This window comes from Lynx rufus, unplaced genomic scaffold (assembly GCF_022079265.1).
Source record: "Lynx rufus isolate CCGP_SWC_20201006 ecotype Redwood Valley unplaced genomic scaffold, mLynRuf1.p SCAF_2, whole genome shotgun sequence".
In the NCBI taxonomy this organism is placed as follows: Eukaryota; Metazoa; Chordata; class Mammalia; order Carnivora; family Felidae; genus Lynx; species Lynx rufus.
Window position 1 is genome coordinate 123,716,356 of NW_025814834.1, and position 20,420 is coordinate 123,736,775.

Genomic DNA, 20,420 nt, shown 5'->3' on the forward strand with positions numbered 1-20,420 from the left:
GCCCCCTCGAGCTGGCAGCCAGCGTGGTCTGGATTGATGGTGGGGAGGCAGTACAGGATGGTGGGAGGCCCGAGTGCTTGTGTGACATGCCTGATTGCAGGAGCCTCCCCTTACGACCTGTGTGTCTCTGAGCGCCCTACCTAACTTCTCTGGGCCTCCTGAGCCCCTCTATAAGATGGGTGTAATCATACTGCCTACCTTGGAGGGTCTCTGTGCGCGTATGAGGCAATAAAAGCACCTTGGGAATGGGAGTCACGTGCTCGGAGCTCCCAAAGTGTCTTGTATGAGGATCTGCACACAGCAGTTGGTAAATTTGCACAACTGTGTTTCCAAAGCCTGACCCCCTCTCCGCCGCCCAATTCTGGGGCCTGGCTCTTCTCTCTTGGAGAAGCAAGGGAGGATGGTTTTACCCTCCCCTACCTCGCACCCCACCGCCCAGGGGGGAGGCTACCCTCGTCCTACGCTTCCGACCTTCCTCCCAACCGGGCAGGTTCTCTCTGGAAACCTTGGAGCAGGGGAAACCGGCTTTAAAAACAACAGGGCAGGCATGTGTCCGAATCCCCCTGCTACTTACTCATGGAGGCTTAATATCCTCATCTGTACAAGGGGACCGTTGGGTTGTTGGGAGGGTGGTGATTTGAGATGAGACGTGAGAAGAGATTCGGTGAAATCCTAGGCATTTCACGGGCTTAGCCGCTATTACTGTTATCAAACCTGCCTCTTCTTAAGCCTTCCTGTCCTGTGTGCAGTCCCCAAACTTTCTCCAAGAAGCCCCCTCCCAACCCTGCGTCTCCCCTAATGAATAACTTGTTCCCACAGGGCAGGGCGTGGCACCAGATGGATGTTAAGCCTTTCTCCCCCCTCCTTTGGGCTGCCTTAAGCCTTTCTTTTGCCTTTTTGGCTGCCTTTTGAATCTTAAATCTTCATGACCATCTGCCCTGTGTTAGGAATAGCAGCTGAGCTCTTACCGCGTTTCCTGCACTGGGCTGAGGGCTTTACGTGCATTGTCTGAGTCAATCTTCAGGGCTGTAGGTGTTGGCATTATCCCTGGTTTAAAAATCAGTAAACTGAGGCTTCAGAGGACAAGCGGGAACTTGTCCATGGTTCTGGAGCCGGCTAGTCCTGCTAAGAGGAGCAGCATGTAAAATCCATTCCCTGTGCTTTTCCCGGTGGAGCACCCTGTGCCCACACCCTTCGTGCCGCTTAGGCTGTGAGCCCCCTGAGGGCATGACTTCATCACCTCTGAATCCCCCCACGGTACCTCGTGCTTCGGGCCGGGGGGGGGGGGGTGCGGTTGGGCCTGGCAGGAAGGAGCTCTGGGCAGGAATCAAAAGATAACGGCTTCTGGGTCTTGCACTACTTCTCAATTGTCCACGTGACTTGGGGTAAGTCACCAGGACCTCTCTGAATGGGACCGGAGGACTGGACGACAGTACATATCCGAAAGCCAGTGGCGGCAGAGTAAGAAGGACCCCTGGGCCCCCGCCACTGCCCTCTGCCTGAATCATTGGGTCACTGGGGTCTCCATGGAGACCGCTGGTGCGGGAGTCCCAGGACACCAGCAGGAGTCCCCAGAGAGGCATCCTGCCCTCCCCTCAGTGTGAGGCTCTCTCTCTGGGATCCACTGAAGCCTGTGACCCCAGAGCTCCTCCCCTTTTGTCCACTGCATGCATGAGGAAGTTACAATTTTCCTATGCACTGACTTATCCCAGGGCGCATGGCAGGCAGTCACTAATAAGTCTACCCATGGAGGTAGGTGGGTGCAGAGTGGCCACAAGGGACTGTGAGAGAGGATGCTGTGCCCAGTGATGCCAGCAGCACTCTGTCTCAGCCTGGCCCTGGTGCCCCCAAGAGGAAGCAGAGGCTGGTAGGAATAAGCAGCACTATGCAGGGACAAAGTCAAGGCTGAGACAGGCAGAGAACCTGGGTTTCTAAACTCCCCACCCAGACCCCACCCACCCTGTCCTTGAAGCTCCATTCTCTGTAGTAACCTTGATCATGCCCCTGACTGGCTTCTCTCAGGCCGTGTCTCAGTTTTCCCATCAGGAAGACGGGTGAATTCTCCTTCTGCTGGAGGAGACCAGGGGCCTCAGTGTCGCCTCCCGGCAAGGGTCTGTCAGCAGCAGGTGTTTATGGGAAAGAGCGCCACTTTAAATATCAGCACCTTCTCCAGAACCAGGCCCTGACTCAGCCTGGAATCCACTGCTTTCTCCGGCAGCTACACAGTGCAGGAATGAGCCTTCCATGAGACCACGACCTCAGTTCCCCCTGGATCAGTTATTTACGTGTGTGTGCATTGGCATCTTGCCCGGCACAAAGTATGGCCTAACACTTGTCAAATGAGTCAGCTAGTGAACTGTGACCGGCAGTGCAAAGAACCCTGGACGAGGCTCTATCATGAACTTGCTGTGTGATGTTGGACCGGTCCCTTTCCCTCTCTGGGCCTCAGTTTTTAAATAAGTATAATAAGGCAGATGGCTGGATGTCCCCTAAGGTGCCTCCCAGCTCAGACACTCCAGCATTCTATGTTCTGTGCCTCCGTGACGGTGCTTTCTGCCAGGGGAGGAATGGGATATCGCAGGCAGAAGTGCATGCAAACGGCCTGTGGAGAGAGCGAGAAAGAGGGTGTAAGAGAATCTGCATGATTAAAACAGACGGATGAGAGGGGGTGGGGTGAAAGATGGAGGCTGAGGAAGTGGGGGCTGACGACAGCAGACACTTACTGAGTGCTTACTGTGTGCCAGGCGGCATTCCACACGCAGACAGGGCACAGCTCTCAGCAGAACTGGGAGGTACATGTCATAATTACCCCATTTTACAGGTGAGAGGACTGAGATACGGGGGGTTCAGGGAGTAACTCGCCCAGGCTCAGACTGACAGGGAGTGGTGAGGTCAGGATGCATATTTAAGCAGTAAGATCCAGAACTCCTTACATTGCTGACTTGAGTGTTCAACCATGAAGGTTCTCAAACTGCGCTCCAGGAAGTTCCGTGTCTGCCCTGTAAGAAACCGTAGCTGTCGATGGGTTATGCGTTATATCCTTGTATAATTCCACGTGTTTCACAAAAGACCCCCTCGGTACAATGGGGATGAGCAAGGAACTAGAATGGGTCTAGGCTAGTGTAGCATACATGCATTAGGAAGCATGGCAGTTGAACTTGAGAGGGCTTTTTTTTTTTAATGTTTTTATTTTTGAGACCGAGAGAGAGCATAAGTGGGGGAGGGGCAGAGAGAGAGGGAGACACAGAATCCAAAACAGGCTCCAGGCTCTGAGCTTTCAGCACAGAGCCTGAGGCGGGGCTCGAACTCACGGACCGCGAGATCATGACCTGAGCCGAAGTCGGACGCTCAACGGACGGAGCCACCCAGGCGCCCCTGAACTTGAGAGTTTTGGTGGAAGCTTGGACTAGGGTGGGTGGGCATGGTGGGGATAGAGAAGACTGCATCCAACTGAGAGCAATTTAGGAAATAAAATTCACAAGACCTGGTGGTGAATCCCATCTAGGGAGTGAGGAAGAGGGAGGGTGCTGTGGAAAAGCACGCGGATTCCAGAAGGGGACGAGGCTTGGAGAGATCATGAGTTTGAAGACCGGTTGAGTGTGACGCTATGAGTGAGACATCTCAGGGGAGATGTCCAATGGCAGATGGCAGGCTGTGTGGATCTGGAGAAAGATTTATGCGCCCTTTGTCATGGGTAATTAATGCCACGGGTCTGAATGAAACCAGCCAGGGAGAAAGTACAGAGCAAGGTCCAGGGCTCCAAGCTTTAATGGACCAGTATTGGACAAAGTCCACGCAGGAGACCCAAAAGGAGTGGCCAGAGAAAACCACTAGGGGTCCCTGAAGCCACAGGAGGAGAGCGATGAGCAAATGATCTCACCGCAAAGTCAGGTAAGACTCTGGTTAAAAAGTGGACCTTCAGCCATGGGTGCTGCCAGCAGGAGCTTTTCTGGGGGAGCAGAGGGGCAGGAAGCCAGGGATAGCTGAGCAACGAAGGAAGGAGGTCAGGAGAAGAAGACAGCATAGTATAGGCAGTTGTTTGGAGAAGTTGGGCTGTAAAGAGGAAAGATGGTGAGAACTGGAGGGGAATGAGGACTGAGTGAGAGGCTTTGTCTCTCTCCCTCCCTCTCTCCCTCCCTCCCTTTCTTCTTTCCTTCCTTCACTTCCTTCCGCCTTCCTCTCTCCCTTCCTTCCCTTCCTTCCTTCCTTCCTTCCTTCCTTCCTTCCTTCCTTCCTCATAATGGGAGGGAGTTGACTATATTTAAAGGCATAGAAAGGACTCACCTGAGGGGAAGACTTCATCAATACAGCAAGACTCCTGAGATCAGCTCTGACCGCAGCCCCTGCCCTGGAACAGAAGGGAGGCAGGATGTGTGCTGCATTGGTAGTTTATTTGCTTGGTATGGAAGCTGAGGGACTCCCTCTCTGGTGGCTGGTTTCATCTCTGACAAGCAGGAAGCAGGGACCTCTCCAGAGATGTCTGGAGGCATGAGGAAAATCAAGAAGGTGTGAAATAATTATGGAAAAAAGAAAGGAGTTGACCAGGGAAACCAAGAGAATTTCTGGGAGGAATTAAGAAGACACTGCATAGGAAACCAGGCACCAGGCTGCCCTATCTTCTGACTCTCCTACCACCACCAGAGTGCTTGGTCGCTCAGGTACAAATGCAGAGACGGTACATGGCTGGGTTCATCCAGGGCCGGGGCTTTGCCAAATGTGTTGATTAAGGATGAGGCACAAAGGAATGTAGGGTCTTGGCAAAAACACGTTACTGGATGATAGACTGTGGAATATAATAAGTAGGATATGGGAGATAAGTCCAGACAGGACCAGACGGATGCACTGGAGGAAAGCAGAGGGCTGTGGACAGGTGAGAAGAAAGAGCAGTTTGGTGGGGATACTGGAGCCTAAAGCTGGAAGGTAAAGAGCTGGTGGAGAGGGGGATGCTTGAGATGGTCTTCTTGGAAGTGAAACAGTCACAAATGATGACAATGTCCAGGGAAAGACACGGGAGTGGATGGCTGAGGTGGAGTGAGGAAGAAGGTCAGTGACAGGAGTGCACTCAAGGAACTTAGGGGCCGGGGTGCCGGCCAGGTCACCCTCTGTGTGGATGGTGGTCCATCCAAGATGATCTTGGGTGCTTGAGGTGGAGGAAGCCTGTAAGTCGGGAGCCAAAGTTTTTGATTAATGATGTGGTGGGGGCAGGGTAGGGGCTGGAAGACTGGTAATGACAGTAGTGAGTTGGCAGAGAGGCTCAGAGGTAAAAAGTCATGAGTTTGAAAGGAGAAGGGTCTTCTCCCAATGTCACATCGGCCCTGGATGCAAGGGGAGTGGACCCGTACCCCTATAACACAGGAAGAAACCAAGACCTAAGAGGTTGAGTAACACGTCCTAATTATTAGCTGGTAAGTGGCAGAGTGGGGATTGAATCTCCCCTCTGCCACATCCTGTGTTACCCTCTTCCTGCCCACAGGAGTCATCAGAGAGAGGAGTGGTCCAGGGGACAGGAGAATGGCTCACTTTATAGAATAGGTGTTGGGTTTGTGATTCTTTACCCAGAGATACAGAGATATACCCCAGGGCATTTCATCCCCTCCCCCAAATCCCCAGCATCATGCCTGTCCTGACATGCCATGACATGAGCCCACAGCATTATTGATCATTTGAGAGCCCTTTGAGAATGATTTCAAGAGTAGAGACAGGGTGGGGGCAGGTTGTCGCATTCCCATGGCAGTCAATGTCATTGCGATAGCAACACAACTCTGCCCGCATCCCATAGAGTCCTGGTTTCTGTCATGAATGGAATGCCATGGCACTTTCTGGTACGGTAGTGAGCCCCACTGTCCCTCTGGGAAAGAACACTTCCACACTAGATCAAGCAGAATGGGAGTAGCCCAAGGCTGTCGAGGAGGGCTGCGTTTTCTTGTTTGCAGGTGCGTGTGGATTTCCTGGGCATTCCCTACTGACAAGCTCTACTCCTTCCTAGAGCAATTCCAACTCAATAGTTGTTGGGGTCCCCAAAAGTGTTCCCTACAAGGTCAACTGCCTTTTTTTTTTTTTTTGATCTCTGCCACAGCTGAATCCGGTGGAAACCATGCCATTTCAGAGAAGTGTCACAGTGCAGTGCGAGAGCCAGGCTGTGGCATCAGGAGCCCTGGTGGCCAGTACTGGGTTTTCTATTCACTGACTGTGTGCTTTAAGTTATTTATCCTCCTGAAGCTCAGGTCTCGCACCTGTAAAAATGGGGACAATACATTCCCATCTCCCTGGGTGGTTACGAGGATGAAGTGAAGTGAGACATACAACCTCAATGGCACTGGTTATAAAAACTAGCGACAGATCACACATTGGTGACACGGCAGCTGTTTCTTTATCGCCTTAGGGCAGAAACTCCAATCCTCTCCGAGCTTGCCCTGGCCCCAGTTCGCACGCTCTTTGAGCCTTTGTCCCTGGTTTGAAATTCATTGCCTGGAATCTCTGCCCTCGGTCCATCCCAGTGCCTAAAGCTTGGTCTCCAGCAGCACGGCCAAAGTCTAGATGTAGGTCCCTCCCTTGCTGTATCAGCACCAGCCTGAGTTTGGAGACCAGGCGGTTGGAGGTGAAGGAGCCCACAGGCCTGGCTTTTCAGGCCCCACAGAGTTTTGGGGGATGAGGGACAGGCAAAGTAAGGCTCTTCAAGGGGCCAGGAGGGATTCCTTTCAATACACTGGGGACAGGGGTCCAGGAGTCCCAGCTGCTGGCCTAGGACAGAGAGCCACCGGGAGAGGCTTCAGCGAGGCCAAGGTATCTGCAGGTGCGAGGGGATGGCTATGGAACACCTGTTCCACCCCATCCTGCAATTTCCTTTTGTTCCTTGACATGTAGGATGCTCAAAGCTAAATGCCGTACAAAACCAGCAGGATCTTATCTTAGTGATCAACCCATTTGCTGCCCCCTCCTTCTGCATGGCTTTCACTGACAATGTTTACCAAAGGGGCGCCTGGGTGGCTTAGTCGGTTAAGCGTCCAGCATCGACTCAGGTCATGATCTCGCGGTTCGTGAGTTTGAGCCCCGCGGCGGGCTCTGCGCTGAGAGCTAGGAGCCTGGAGCTTGCATCGGTTTGCTTATCTCCCCCCCTCTCTGCCCCTCTCCTGCTCACGCTCTGTCTCTCTCTCTCAAAAACAAATACATATTTAAAAGGTTAAAAAAAAAAAAAAGAAAGAAAATGTCTACCAGAATAGTTTTCAATGTGTTTTATACAAAATTGCTAACTTTTAGGGAGCAAATGGGGTACAGCTTCGAAATAAAGATAAGTCAAGTCTTGTTGCACACCACGCTTTCCTGCTCTGCCTGGCTCGTCTGCCGAGTCTCTGTATCAGGCTTCCCTAGTGGACCGTGAACTCCTGGCGACGACAAGGCTATGTTCATACATCCGCGTGCCTCGTGGTGCTTGAAGTGATGCCTTGCATGTAGTAGGGCCTCAGTAAACGCTTGTGAAATATATAAAAGCCAAGGAATCGCTTGTGGAAACAGGAGTTGAGAAAGAAGGCAAACACCGTTGTGCCTTCACTTCCCTGGGATCCAAGTCTCGTCTCTGCGAATAATAGCTGGGACGCCCCAGTAAGTTGAGTAAAGACCCGACAAAGAGTGAGCATCTGTGGGTCACTTGAAGCCCCCGCCTCTCCCCATCCTGGGAAGTTGCTTCCCTTCACCTGAGGGTCAACCAGGCCAATCTGGGAGGCACCTCGCATGCAAGACTGCTTAAATTAACTCTAATTTTGCCAGTAGTGCAAGGAGATCCGAGTAGACCACAACCCCAGCCGGTGGTGGCGGGAGATGAGCAGAAACGTGGCCCAGTGCGAGTGTGTGTGTGGGTGCTGGGGGCGCCGTGCTCTCCAGGGCCCTGGAGCCCTTGGGAGAAGAGCAACACGGCAGAGTCCAGAGTTCACAGAAAGCTGCCAAGGCCCTTCCCGCCCCACCCCCGCCCAGGGCCCTTGAATCTGACCTGAAGTTGGATTGCAACTTCTCTGTTTCTCCCTGGCGTGGGAAATCCAGAGCCTTCTGCCCGTGTCTACGCCACTCTGGTGTCTCTTATCTGATCTTCTCATTTGCTTTGTGCTCCCGGGACCACGTTCGGGTCTGAAGGATGAGTGGTGACCTCTTGGAAGAGAGGACTTGGAGGAATCTGAGCAGGAGGTAGGGAACGACAGATACCCATGCTGGGCTAGGCATCGGGGCCACTGCGTCTGCAGACTTGAACGAGGCCGCCTCCTGCCCTTGCGCGTCTCACCTGCCCACACTGGGAGCCAAGTGAGGCGTATGCGGCTCCCGTGGAGGTGGTGTGCACAGAATTCTGAACGTTGATGAGGATGTTACTGGGGGAAGCAGGACAGGAGCCCATAGGTCAGGGGCAGGTGGAGCACAGAGGTGGGGGGGAGTGGTGAGGTCTCTGTGGTTTCCAGGGAATGGTGGCCTACTGGGACTTACTCCTAGAACAGCTCACTGTGGTCTGAGGACCAATTTTACCAGAATCACTGGAGAAGCCAGCAGGGGCCGTGCGCCTGGGAAGTGCCCGTGGCCACACAGATCAGGGCTGCTTATTATCACACCTGCCTCGTACGGCGCTAGTAAATTTCAGACGACACGTATGTCCAGACGCCAAGTGGTTGGGATGTGGCTCTGAGACTCCTGCCTTAGCGAATTGGGCTTGGCACAGCAAGAAATTGAAATCGTCTTAACCAGCATGTCATCCGAACAGGCTTGATTATTCACAAGGGACTGGCCAGTTGTTTCCAGGCGCCTTCTTGGGAAATCTGACAAGTAAATCTAGAGTATCAAGAGCCGTGCTGTCCAGGATGGTAGCTCTCGCTTACACGTGGGTATTTTAAGAGAACATTTTCGGAAGATGGCGGCGTAGGAGGACGCTGGGCTCGCCGCGCGTCCTGCTGATCACTTAGATTCCACCTACACCTGCCTAAATAACCCAGAAAACCGCCAGAGGATTAGCAGAACAGAGTCACCGGACCCAAGTGCAGACGAGAGGCCCACGGAAGAGGGTAGGAAGGGCGGCGAGGCGGTGCGCGCTCCACGGACTGGCGGGAGGGAGCCGGGGCGGAGGGGCGGCTCGCCGGCCAAGCAGAGCCCCCGAGTCCGGCTTGCAAAAGCGGAGGGGCCTGACGGACTGTGTTCCGACAGCAAGCGCGACTTAGCGTCTGGGAGGTCATAAGTTAACAGCTCTGCTCGGAAAGCGGGAAGGCTGGAGGACAAAGGGAGGGTGAGCTGCGGAGCCCCCGGACGACAGAGCTCAGTTTGGCGGGGAACAAAGGCGCTAGCCAGCGCCATCTCCCCCGCCCATCCCCCAGCCAAAATCCCAAAGGGAACCGGCTCCGGCCAGGGAAATTGCTCGCTCCGCGCGAACACCCAACTCTGTGCTTCTGCGGAGCCAAACCTCCGGCAGCGATCTGACTCCCTCCGGCTGCACAGGGCCCCTCCTGAAGTGGATCACCTAAGGAGAAGCGAGCTAAGCCTGCCCCCCCTGCCGCCGTGCACCTTGCCTTCCCACCCCAGCTAATACGCCAGATCCCCAGCATCACAAGCCTGGCAGTGTGCAAGTAGCCCAGACGGGCCACGCCACCCCACAGTGAATCCCGCCCCTAGGAGAGGGGAAGAGAAGGCACACACCAGTCTGACTGTGGCCCCAGCGGTGGGCTGGGGGCAGACATCAGGTCGGACTGCGGCCCCGCCCACCAACTCCAGTTATACACCACAGCACAGGGGAAGTGCCCTGCAGGCCCTCACCACACCAGGGACTATCCAAAATGACCAAGCGGAAGAATTCCCCTCAGAAGAATCTCCAGGAAATAACAACAGCTAATGAGCTGATCAAAAAGGATTTAAATAATATAACAGAAAGTGAATTTAGAATAATAGTCATAAAATTAATCGCTGGGCTGGAAAACAGCATACAGGACAGCAGAGAATCTCTTGCTACAGACATCAGGGGACTAAGGAACAGTCACGAGGAGCTGAAAAACGCTTTAAAGGAAATGGAAAACAAAATGCAAACCACCACGGCTCGGATGGAAGAGGCAGAGGAGAGAATAGGTGAACTAGAAGATAAAGTTATGGAAAAAGAGGAAGCTGAGAAAAAGAGAGATAAAAAAATCCAGGAGTATGAGGGGAAAATTAGAGAACTAAGTGATACACTAAAAAGAAATAATATACGCATAATTGGTATCCCAGAGGAGGAAGAGAGAGGGAAAGGTGCTGAAGGGGTACTTGAAGAAATAATAGCTGAGAACTTCCCTGAACTGGGGAAGGAAAAAGGCATTGAAATCCAAGAGGCACAGAGAACTCCCTTCAGACGTAACTTGAATCGATCTTCTGCACGACATATCATAGTGAAACTGGCAAAATACAAGGATAAAGAGAAAATTCTGAAAGCAGCAAGGGGTAAACGTGCCCTCACATATAAAGGGAGACCTATAAGACTCGTGACTGATCTCTCTTTTGAAACTTGGCAGGCCAGAAAGAATTGGCACGAGATTTTCAGGGTGCTAGACAGCAAAAATATGCAGCCAAGAATCCTTTATCCAGCAAGTCTGTCATTTAGAATAGAAGGAGAGATAATGGTCTTCCCAAACAAACAAAAACTGAAGGAATTTGTCACCACTAAACCAGCCCTACAAGAGATCCTAAGGGGGACCCTGTGAGACAAAGTACCAGAGACATCACTACAAGCATAAAACATACAGACATCACAATGACTCTAAACCCATATCTTTCTATAATAACACTGAATGTAAATGGATTAAATGCGCCAACCAAAAGACATAGGGTATCAGAATGGATAAAAAAACAAGACCCATCTATTTGCAAGAGACTCATTTTAGACCTGAGGACACCTTTAGATTCAGAGTGAGGGGATGGAGAACTATTTATCATGCTACTGGAAGCCAGAAGAAAGCTGGAGTAGCCATACTTATATCAGACAAACTAGACTTTAAATTAAAGGCTGTAACAAGAGATGAAGAAGGACATTATATAATAGTTACAGGGTCTATCCATCAGGAAGAGCTAACAATTATAAATGTCTATGCGCCGAATACCGGAGCCCCCAAATATATAAAACAATTACTCATAAACAGAAGCAACCTTATTGATAAGAATGTGGTAATTGCTGGGGACTTTAACACCCCACTTACAGAAATGGATAGATCATCTAGACACACGGTCAATAAAGAAACAAGGGCCCTGAATGAGACACTGGATCAGATGGACTTGACAGATATATTTAGAACTCTGCATCCCAAAGCAACAGAATATACTTTCTTCTCGAGTGCACATGGAACATTCTCCAAGATAGATCATATACTGGGTCACAAAACAGCCCTTCATAAGTTTACAAGAATTGAAATTATACCATGCATACTTTCAGACCACAATGCTATGAAGCTTGAAATCAACCACAGGAAAAAGTCTGGAAAACCTCCAAAAGCATGGAGGTTAAAGAACACCCTACTAACGAATGAGTGGGTCAACCAGGCAATTAGAGAAGAAATCAAAAAATATATGGAAACAAACGAAAATGAAAATACAACAATCCAAACGCTTTGGGACGCAGCGAAGGCAGTCCTGAGAGGAAAATACATTGCAATCCAGGCCTATCTCAAGAAACAAGAAAAATCCCAGATACAAAATCTAACAGCACACCTAAAGGAAATAGAAGCAGAACAGCAAAGGCAGCCTAAACCCAGCAGAAGAAGAGAAATAATAAAGATCAGAGCAGAAATAAACAATATAGAATCTAAAAAAACTGTAGAGCAGATCAACGAAACCAAGAGTTGGTTTTTTGAAAAAATAAACAAAATTGACAAACCTCTAGCCAGGCTTCTCAAAAAGAAAAGGGAGATGACCCAAATAGATAAAATCATGAATGAAAATGGAATGATTACAACCAATCCCTCAGAGATACAAACAATTATCAGGGAATACTATGAAAAATTATATGCCAACAAATTGGACAACCTGGAAGAAATGGACAAATTCCTGAACACCCACACACTTCCAAAACTCAATCAGGAGGAAATAGAAAGCTTGAACAGACCCATAACCAGCGAAGAAATTGAATCGGTTATCAAAAATCTCCCAACAAATAAGAGTCCAGGACCAGATGGCTTCCCAGGGGAGTTCTACCAGACGTTTAAAGCAGAGATAATACCTATCCTTCTCAAGCTATTCCAAGAAATAGAAAGGGAAGGAAAACTTCCAGACTCATTCTATGAAGCCAGTATTACTTTGATTCCTAAACCAGACAGAGACCCAGTAAAAAAAGAGAACTACAGGCCAATATCCCTGATGAATATGGATGCCAAAATTCTCAATAAGATACTAGCAAATCGAATTCAACAGCATATAAAAAGAATTATTCACCATGATCAAGTGGGATTCATTCCTGGGATGCAGGGCTGGTTCAACATTCGCAAATCAATCAACGTGATACATCACATTAACAAAAAAAAAGAGAAGAACCATATGATCCTGTCAATCGATGCAGAAAAGGCCTTTGACAAAATCCAGCACCCTTTCTTAATAAAAACCCTTGAGAAAGTCGGGATAGAAGGAACATACTTAAAGATCATAAAAGCCATTTATGAAAAGCCCACAGCTAACATCATCCTCAACGGGGAAAAACTGAGAGCTTTTTCCCTGAGATCAGGAACACGACAGGGATGCCCACTCTCACCGTTGTTGTTTAACATAGTGCTGGAAGTTCTAGCATCAGCAATCAGACAACAAAAGGAAATCAAAGGCATCAAAATTGGGAAAGATGAAGTCAAGCTTTCGCTTTTTGCAGATGACATGATATTATACATGGAAAATCCGATAGACTCCACCAAAAGTCTGCTAGAACTGATACATGAATTCAGCAAAGTTGCAGGATACAAAATCAATGTACAGAAATCAGTTGCATTCTTATACACTAACAATGAAGCAACAGAAAGACAAATAAAGAAACTGATCCCATTCACAATTGCACCAAGAAGCATAAAATACCTAGGAATCAATCTAACCAAAGATGTAAAGGATCTGTATGCTGAAAACTATAGAAAGCTTATGAAGGTAATTGAAGAAGATTTAAAGAAATGGAAAGACATTCCCTGCTCATGGATTGGAAAAATAAATATTGTCAAAATGTCAACACTACCCAAAGCTATCTACACATTCAATGCAATCCCAATCAAAATTGCACCAGCATTCTTCTCGAAACTAGAACAAGCAATCCTAAAATTCATATGGAACCACAAAAGGCCCCGAATAGCCAAAGGAATTTTGAAGAAGAAGACCAAAGCAGGAGGCATCACAATCCCAGACTTCAGCCTCTACTACAAAGCTGTCATCATCAAGACAGCATGGTATTGGCACAAAAACAGACACACAGACCAATGGAATAGAATAGAAACCCCAGAACTAGACCCACAAACATATGGCCAACTCATCTTTGACAAAGCAGGAAAGAACATCCAATGGAAAAAAGACAGCCTCTTTAACAAATGGTGCTGGGAGAACTGGACAGCAACATGCAGAAGGTTGAAACTAGACCACTTCCTCACACCATTTACAAAAATAAACTGAAAATGGATAAAGGACCTAAATGTGAGACAGGAAACCATCAGAACCTTAGAGGAGAAAGCAGGAAAAGACCTCTCTGACCTCAGCCGTAGCAATCTCTTACTCGACACATCCCCAAAGGCAAGGGAATTAAAAGCAAAAGTGAATTACTGGGACCTTATGAAGATAAAAAGCTTCTGCACAGCAAAGGAAACAACCAACAAAACTAAAAGGCAACCAACGGAATGGGAAAAGATATTTGCAAATGACATATCGGACAAAGGGCTAGTATCTAAAATCTATAAAGAGCTCACCAAACTCCACACCCGAAAAACAAATAACCCAGTGAAGAAATGGGCAGAAAACATGAATAGACACTTCTCTAAAGAAGACATCCAGATGGCCAACAGGCACATGAAAAGATGTTCAGCGTCGCTCCTTATCAGGGAAATACAAATCAAAACCACACTCAGGTATCACCTCACGCCAGTCAGAGTGGCCAAAATGAACAAATCAGGAGACTATAGATGCTGGAGAGGATGTGGAGAAACGGGAACCCTCTTGCACTGTTGGTGGGAATGCAAATTGGTGCAGCCGCTCTGGAAAGCAGTGTGGAGGTTCCTCAGAAAATTAAAAATAGACCTACCCTATGACCCAGCAATAGCACTGCTAGGAATCTACCCAAGGGATACAGGAGTACTGATGCATAGGGGCACTTGTACCCCAATGTTCATAGCAGCACTCTCAACAATAGCCAAATTATGGAAAGAGCCTAAATGTCCATCAACTGATGAATGGATAAAGAAATTGTGGTTTATATACACAATGGAATACTACGTGGCAATGAGAAAAAATGAAATATGGCCTTTTGTAGCAACGTGGATGGAACTGGAGAGTGTGATGCTAAGTGAAATAAGCCATACAGAGAAAGACAGATACCATATGGTTTCACTCTTATGTGGATCCTGAGAAACTTAACAGGAACCCATGGGGGAGGGGAAGGAAAAAAAAAAGAGACAGAGAGAGGTTAGAGTGGGAGAGAGCCAAAGCATAAGAGACTGTTAAAAACTGAGAACAAACTGAGGGTTGATGGGGGGTGGGAGGGAGGGGCGGGTGGGTGATGGGTATTGAGGAGGGCACCTTTTGGGATGAGCACTGGGTGTTGTATGGAAACCAATTTGTCAATAAACTTCATATAAAAAAAAAAAAAAGAGAACATTTTCATCATCACAGAAAAAGTTCTTTCTACGGAATATTGCTGCCGAGAAAACAAATTCTATTCCCAGGCGTGTTCCTGAGAGATTTGACACTGGGTCTCTTGTGTGTGCTGGGACGAAAGTCAGGCCTGAATGACAACGCTCCAAGTGTGTGTCAGATACCTGGACAGCCAGTCTATCTGGTTGGTCAGTCTGGTGCGGGGGGGAAAGCAACGAAGCCGGTCAGTAAACATTGTCTGTGGCAGGGGTGACATTGCAGCCTTATTAAAAGATTCCCTTTTCAGCTACTCATTTTCCAGACATTCGTGGGGTACCTGTTATGTCTCGGCCCCATGTCTAGACACTGGGGATTCAACAGTGACAGGACAGCTGTGGTTCTTGTCCTTGTGGAAGGTGTCGTCCTGTGCGGTTGGACTGTAGTATTGCAGACGGAACGTAGGGCGTTACCAGAATGGCTTGAGATTTCTCTCTCAGGACTCATTCGGAGCAACCGCCCGGGATTCTCAGTGCAAACACACAGTACAATTCTAAAGATCCCAAATCGTGTTTCAAGTGAGCAAAGCACAAGGCCCCCTGTAATTGTCCCCGGCTTTCTCTATGGGGCTCTGAAGCCCAGCCAGTAAGCCGGGGCCATCTGGACACATTTAGAACAATGGAGGTGAGAGGGGGGTCCTCAAGGCAGCTTGGGAGGCCCCCAAAGGGAGCTCCCGGGGGCAGCAGGAGTAAACACAGGTCGAGTGGCTGCTGAAATGGTTTGGCTGTAGAGGCTAATGCACCGAGGTTCAAAGCTTTGAAGAAAGTCTGCAGGGCAATCACAACAAACGACTTTGATTTAATTACGTACCACAGACTTTCTAACTGCCTTTGGAGGGAGACAGCGCTTCTGAGATCCAAGTCTGGCAAGAATTTGCCATAGGTGATTTTTTTCAGGTTATTTTACACACCGACATTTTTGTGAGACTCAGGAAATAAACAAGCCCTTTGAAATTGTGTGTGTGTGTGTGACACCACCATTTTTTAATTTTAAAATAGCAAAGTTTGTGCTTGATCATGATGTGTGTCTCAGATTATAACTAAAAGCGGTTTTGAGAGCCATTCATCAGTTCTCGGAAAAGTGTATGTAGAGGTATGTTGCAAAGCGTTTTATGAAAAACACTGGAGTCTGTTGGGGGTGTGTGTGTCAGGGCCTCTTTTGGTTTATATTTCAGGCAGCTATTTAAAGGGTTGAGTGATGAAGAATGCAATTATTTGTATTGAGAATGGGCCTATTGTTTCCAAAATCTTCAATACTCTTAGTGAGCATTTCTTGGGGACTTACTGTATGTTCAGCACCCACCTGGCTTTGGGGGAAATACAAAAAGAAGTGAAAAAAACTTGGCTTTGTCTCTAAAGCTTGCAGATTCCCAGGAGAGACAGGCACAGGTCAGGCTGCATAGGAGGGAGAGATTTACCCTCATGGAGGGGATGCAGGAAGGCTTCTAGAAGGAGGGGGCCTTGGACCTGGGCCTGGCATGTTCAACCGTCAGCTGGCTCACTGCACCAAGGAAAGGACTTCTCCAGACTCCTCTAGCATGTTCAGGCCCGTGGGCTCCGTCCTGCATATTGGAACTTGTCTCTAAATTAAACTTCATATTGGGGTGCCTGGGTGGCTCAGTCGGTTAAGTAACCCGACTTCAGCTCAAGTCATGATCTTACAGTTGACGGGTTCAAGCCGTGCATCAGGCTCTGTGCTGACAGCTTGGAGCCTGGAGACCGCTTTGCATTCTGTGTCTCCCTCTCTCTCTGCCCCTCCTCTGCTCGCTCTCTGTCTCTCGAAAATAAATAAAAATGTTTAAAAAATTTTAAATTGAACTTCATATTTTTTTGCAACTTTAAGAGTGAAGTTGGGGTAGATGGAGATTTACAGTAAACCCTAAAATTTCATTTGTTTCTATAATGGATTTGCGAAGTCTTTCTTGGAATGAAATCTTCCTTGTTAAAGTATATGCCATGTGCCTGAGCTTGGGAAGCAGGTGTGTTAGTGATTTCACATAGGGTCGAGTCAGAGAGACCTGGGCTTGAATCCTGGCTCCACTCTATTGAAATCTTGGGCAAGTTCCTGAACCTCCCTGAGCCTCAGTGGACTCACCTAGAAAATGGTAGTCAAAATGCTTATCCTATGAAATCTTTCTGTGGCTAGAATTTAGTAAGATACTTTGGTGAATTTCTCAGTGTGCTATCAGGCATGTAGTGAGTGTTTGACTATCGGTGGCGAAAATACAGTGGACCCCTTGTCCCATCTTAACTGGCCTGTGCTGTGCTATGGTCACTTACAATTCAGTACCAACAATGGCGAAGTACAGTCCTTTGGGTAAGGGATAGCAGGGGGCAAAAGGCTTTTCATGGAGTTAAGTAGAAGTCTTTATGTACTTCTGTACATAAAGCCTGTACCAGCTTCGGCTCAGGTCATGATCTCGCGGTTTGTGAGTTCAAGCCCCGCGTCAGGCTCTGTGCTGACAGCTCTGAGCCTACAGCCTGCTTGGGAAACCCAGGGAATTTTCATGTTGAATGTGAGCTTCATCCTATCCAGACTATTGTCCTGGCTTATCTAGATTCTGTTTGGGGGTGATCAAGAGAAATTATGATATTCTCTAAGCTGGTGGGGATTGATTCATCCTATCTGCCTCTCCTCAGCTATTAGACCTGAAGCAGGGAGAGAGAAGGATGTCTGGAAAAGGTAGCTGAGGTCGGGTGTCAAAGGAGCTGTCTAGGGAGTTGAAGGAAGAAAAACTTCTAGGGTCCAGGAAAGTCACTAATTGATGAGTCTGAGGAAGAAGAAATGCCTTCGTGGTCACATGTTGATGTCAATCCATGTCAACATTTCCTGCTTCCTCACTTCAATATGAACTCGGCAATGGCCAGTCACACACTGATTCACCCTGTGTGGTAACCAATAATCATTATTCATTGTTCATTCACTCATTCAACAATGTAGGGGAATTTCTGTATGTAGCATAGAAGGTACGAAAAGTACCATATTAGGACACAAAAGTGTATCGTAATATAAACCTGCCCTCAAGGAACTCATGGTTTAATAATACAGATTAGTAGGCACACACATAACAGATTGAACGAAAGGTAGACAATGAAACATTAAAAAGAGTCAGAGGGCCATGGGAGACCAAGAGAGTGGAATAGAATTGTCATTGGCAATGAGATTGAGAGGCCTCAGAAGTAAATGGGTTCAAATCCCAGAATTGCCATTCATTACCTATATGACCTGTGGTATGGCACTAAACCTCTGCGGGCCTCATTTTCTTTACTTGTTGGATTTTTTATGAGGTTAAATGAGAAAATGTGTGTAGAACCTCATCATAGATCTTGACACGTGGATGGCCAGGGTGTCTGAGCTCACTCTGCAGGCCAATGGAGCTTTAAAGATCACAGATGTCCCTGTGTTTTGGTCAGGGTCACTGGGTTATAAACATGAAATGTATCTTTGCTAACATTACACAAGCAAAAATTTATTGGGAATACGTACAGAACTCTTAGAATTGAAGGAAAAGAGAAGAGCCAGGCCTTGCAAAGGATAAGACCAGGTGGTTCTGGAGGTCTCTGTGTGGGCATCATGGGCAGTTAATTTCAAGGGACTTATGCTGGAGGAATTAGTTCCAATGAATTTTCATTCCTCTTTTTTTTCAGCCCAGGATTGGGACCCTGGGATAGTCTGGATGGCCTTGCTTGGTCCCATGCCCATGCTCAGTTAAGGGAGTGGGGAGCTAATATCTCCTCCAACCAGTGGGTGTGGATGGGTATTGTTTCCCAGGACACATGAGGTATTTTCTCCCAAACCGATCATGAGTGTTGGGCTTGGAAATAACAGTTGTTCACAGCACAGCACCCACTCTATATTTACATAGTAGGCATGAATGGATGGAGTGTGGGCAAGTCTACTTCTAAAAAAACCCCACAAATAATTCAGAAGTTAAGGTATTAAAAAAGGAAAGAGTATCATTAGTTCTTAAGGCAGGGAGGGAAGGTAGGTACAAAGCTGAAAAACACATATCTCTTCAGAACTTGAAGTCCTTTGTGATAATTGGCATGGCAGGAAGATATTAGATGCGACTCAGCCCTCTTGCCTTCTAGTGGAGGAGATGAACACTATTCACATAGCTCCAAGGATATGTGCAAGGCTTTGAGAGAGCCTTGACCTTTCTTCCAGATGACTATTTCGGTCTTCATGATCCCAGGCACACCAAGGTCAGTCCAAGGCCCCCAGCAAGTGAGTGGTCCGAGAAGAAAGTGCACTACCACTGACCCAGGAGAGGTGGCCATCTCTGCATTGGGGGTTATCACCACCTCTGACTGCAAAGAGAAGACCTATACTTCATTCCAGGGAATATTCCACTCCCTGATTTCAGAACCAGCCTCTTCCGCAGAGGGATTGGGCATCTGCCAGGTGACCCGTGGGAGTAACCTGCACTTTCTGAACTTTTCTGCAGCGTTGGGGAGGGAAGTGGGAGCAACAGACCTGGAAGTCTGCCAAGAGATATGGAATCATGGGAATGTGCCTGACCAGCTCTGGGAGGTTGCCCAGCCCTGCTGGATGTGAGTTTCAGGGTCTTTGAAGGACCAAACATCGCTCTAGACATTTTGCTCTGGGTCCATTAATCCTGATGACAAGTTCCAAAACTGCAAAGGGATTGCCCTTTGCCAGATCACATGTATCTATAGCCTGACATTACAAAACCGAGCTTGGCTTTTCTGTGTATAATTGGCACCCAAATATAGCTAAAGCAAAGAGGAAAAAAAAAAAAAAAGAAAAGAAAAGGAGAGAATTTTTGGCTTCCTCACCAGTTTAAAAATTATACCATGACATTTATTGCTCCCATTATCTAAAAATGTCCACTCGGAGTAGGTTCTCCTCCCTTTTTGCAGCCACCTCACCCCTCCATTGTGGAGGTCTTCCCACACTGATCTGACAATGAGCTCTTGTGTCCAGATGTATCGTTGTACCTTCAGTCCCTACCAGGAGAGATCCTGGACAGGATTAGATCACAGGAGAAGGATGTCTTTGGGCACTCCCAGCCCCTCTCTTTATGACCTATAAAATTTCAGAAATTGTAGGTTACTATTTCCAGAGATATTTACTCCCCCCCCCAACTTTCATCGTCCAAAGAAAGAGTTGATCCCTTATTAGATGTCATTAGTTTCCCTCTCTGGATCCCATTTCACTGAAGAAAGTAAGTTTTGGTCAAATCTTTGAATGTGAATTCAGAAGGGATAGGTTTCTCTTCCTCAGAATGAAAAAGGAGAGCAGCGCTTAATCCAAAGGAATACATCTTTAGTTGTGGGGTTTCAGGCAGCAGCACTGGTGTGGAAGATTCGTTGGGCTGGGGAGGGATATTAGAACATTGGTTTGGTTACTGTAACGAAGGCTGAGATGGCAGTGACTTAGTCAAGGCAGAGATTTATCTTTTCCTCTCTTAGCGAGGGTTATCGTGGTGGCCCACAGCATCAGGGGCTGAAGATCTTTCTGTGTTATTGCCCTGCCACCCTCAGGATGTGCCTCCACCTTGCGTTCCGGGCAACCTGTCACAGCTCCAGCTGTCAGATCTGGGCTACTGCAGCCAG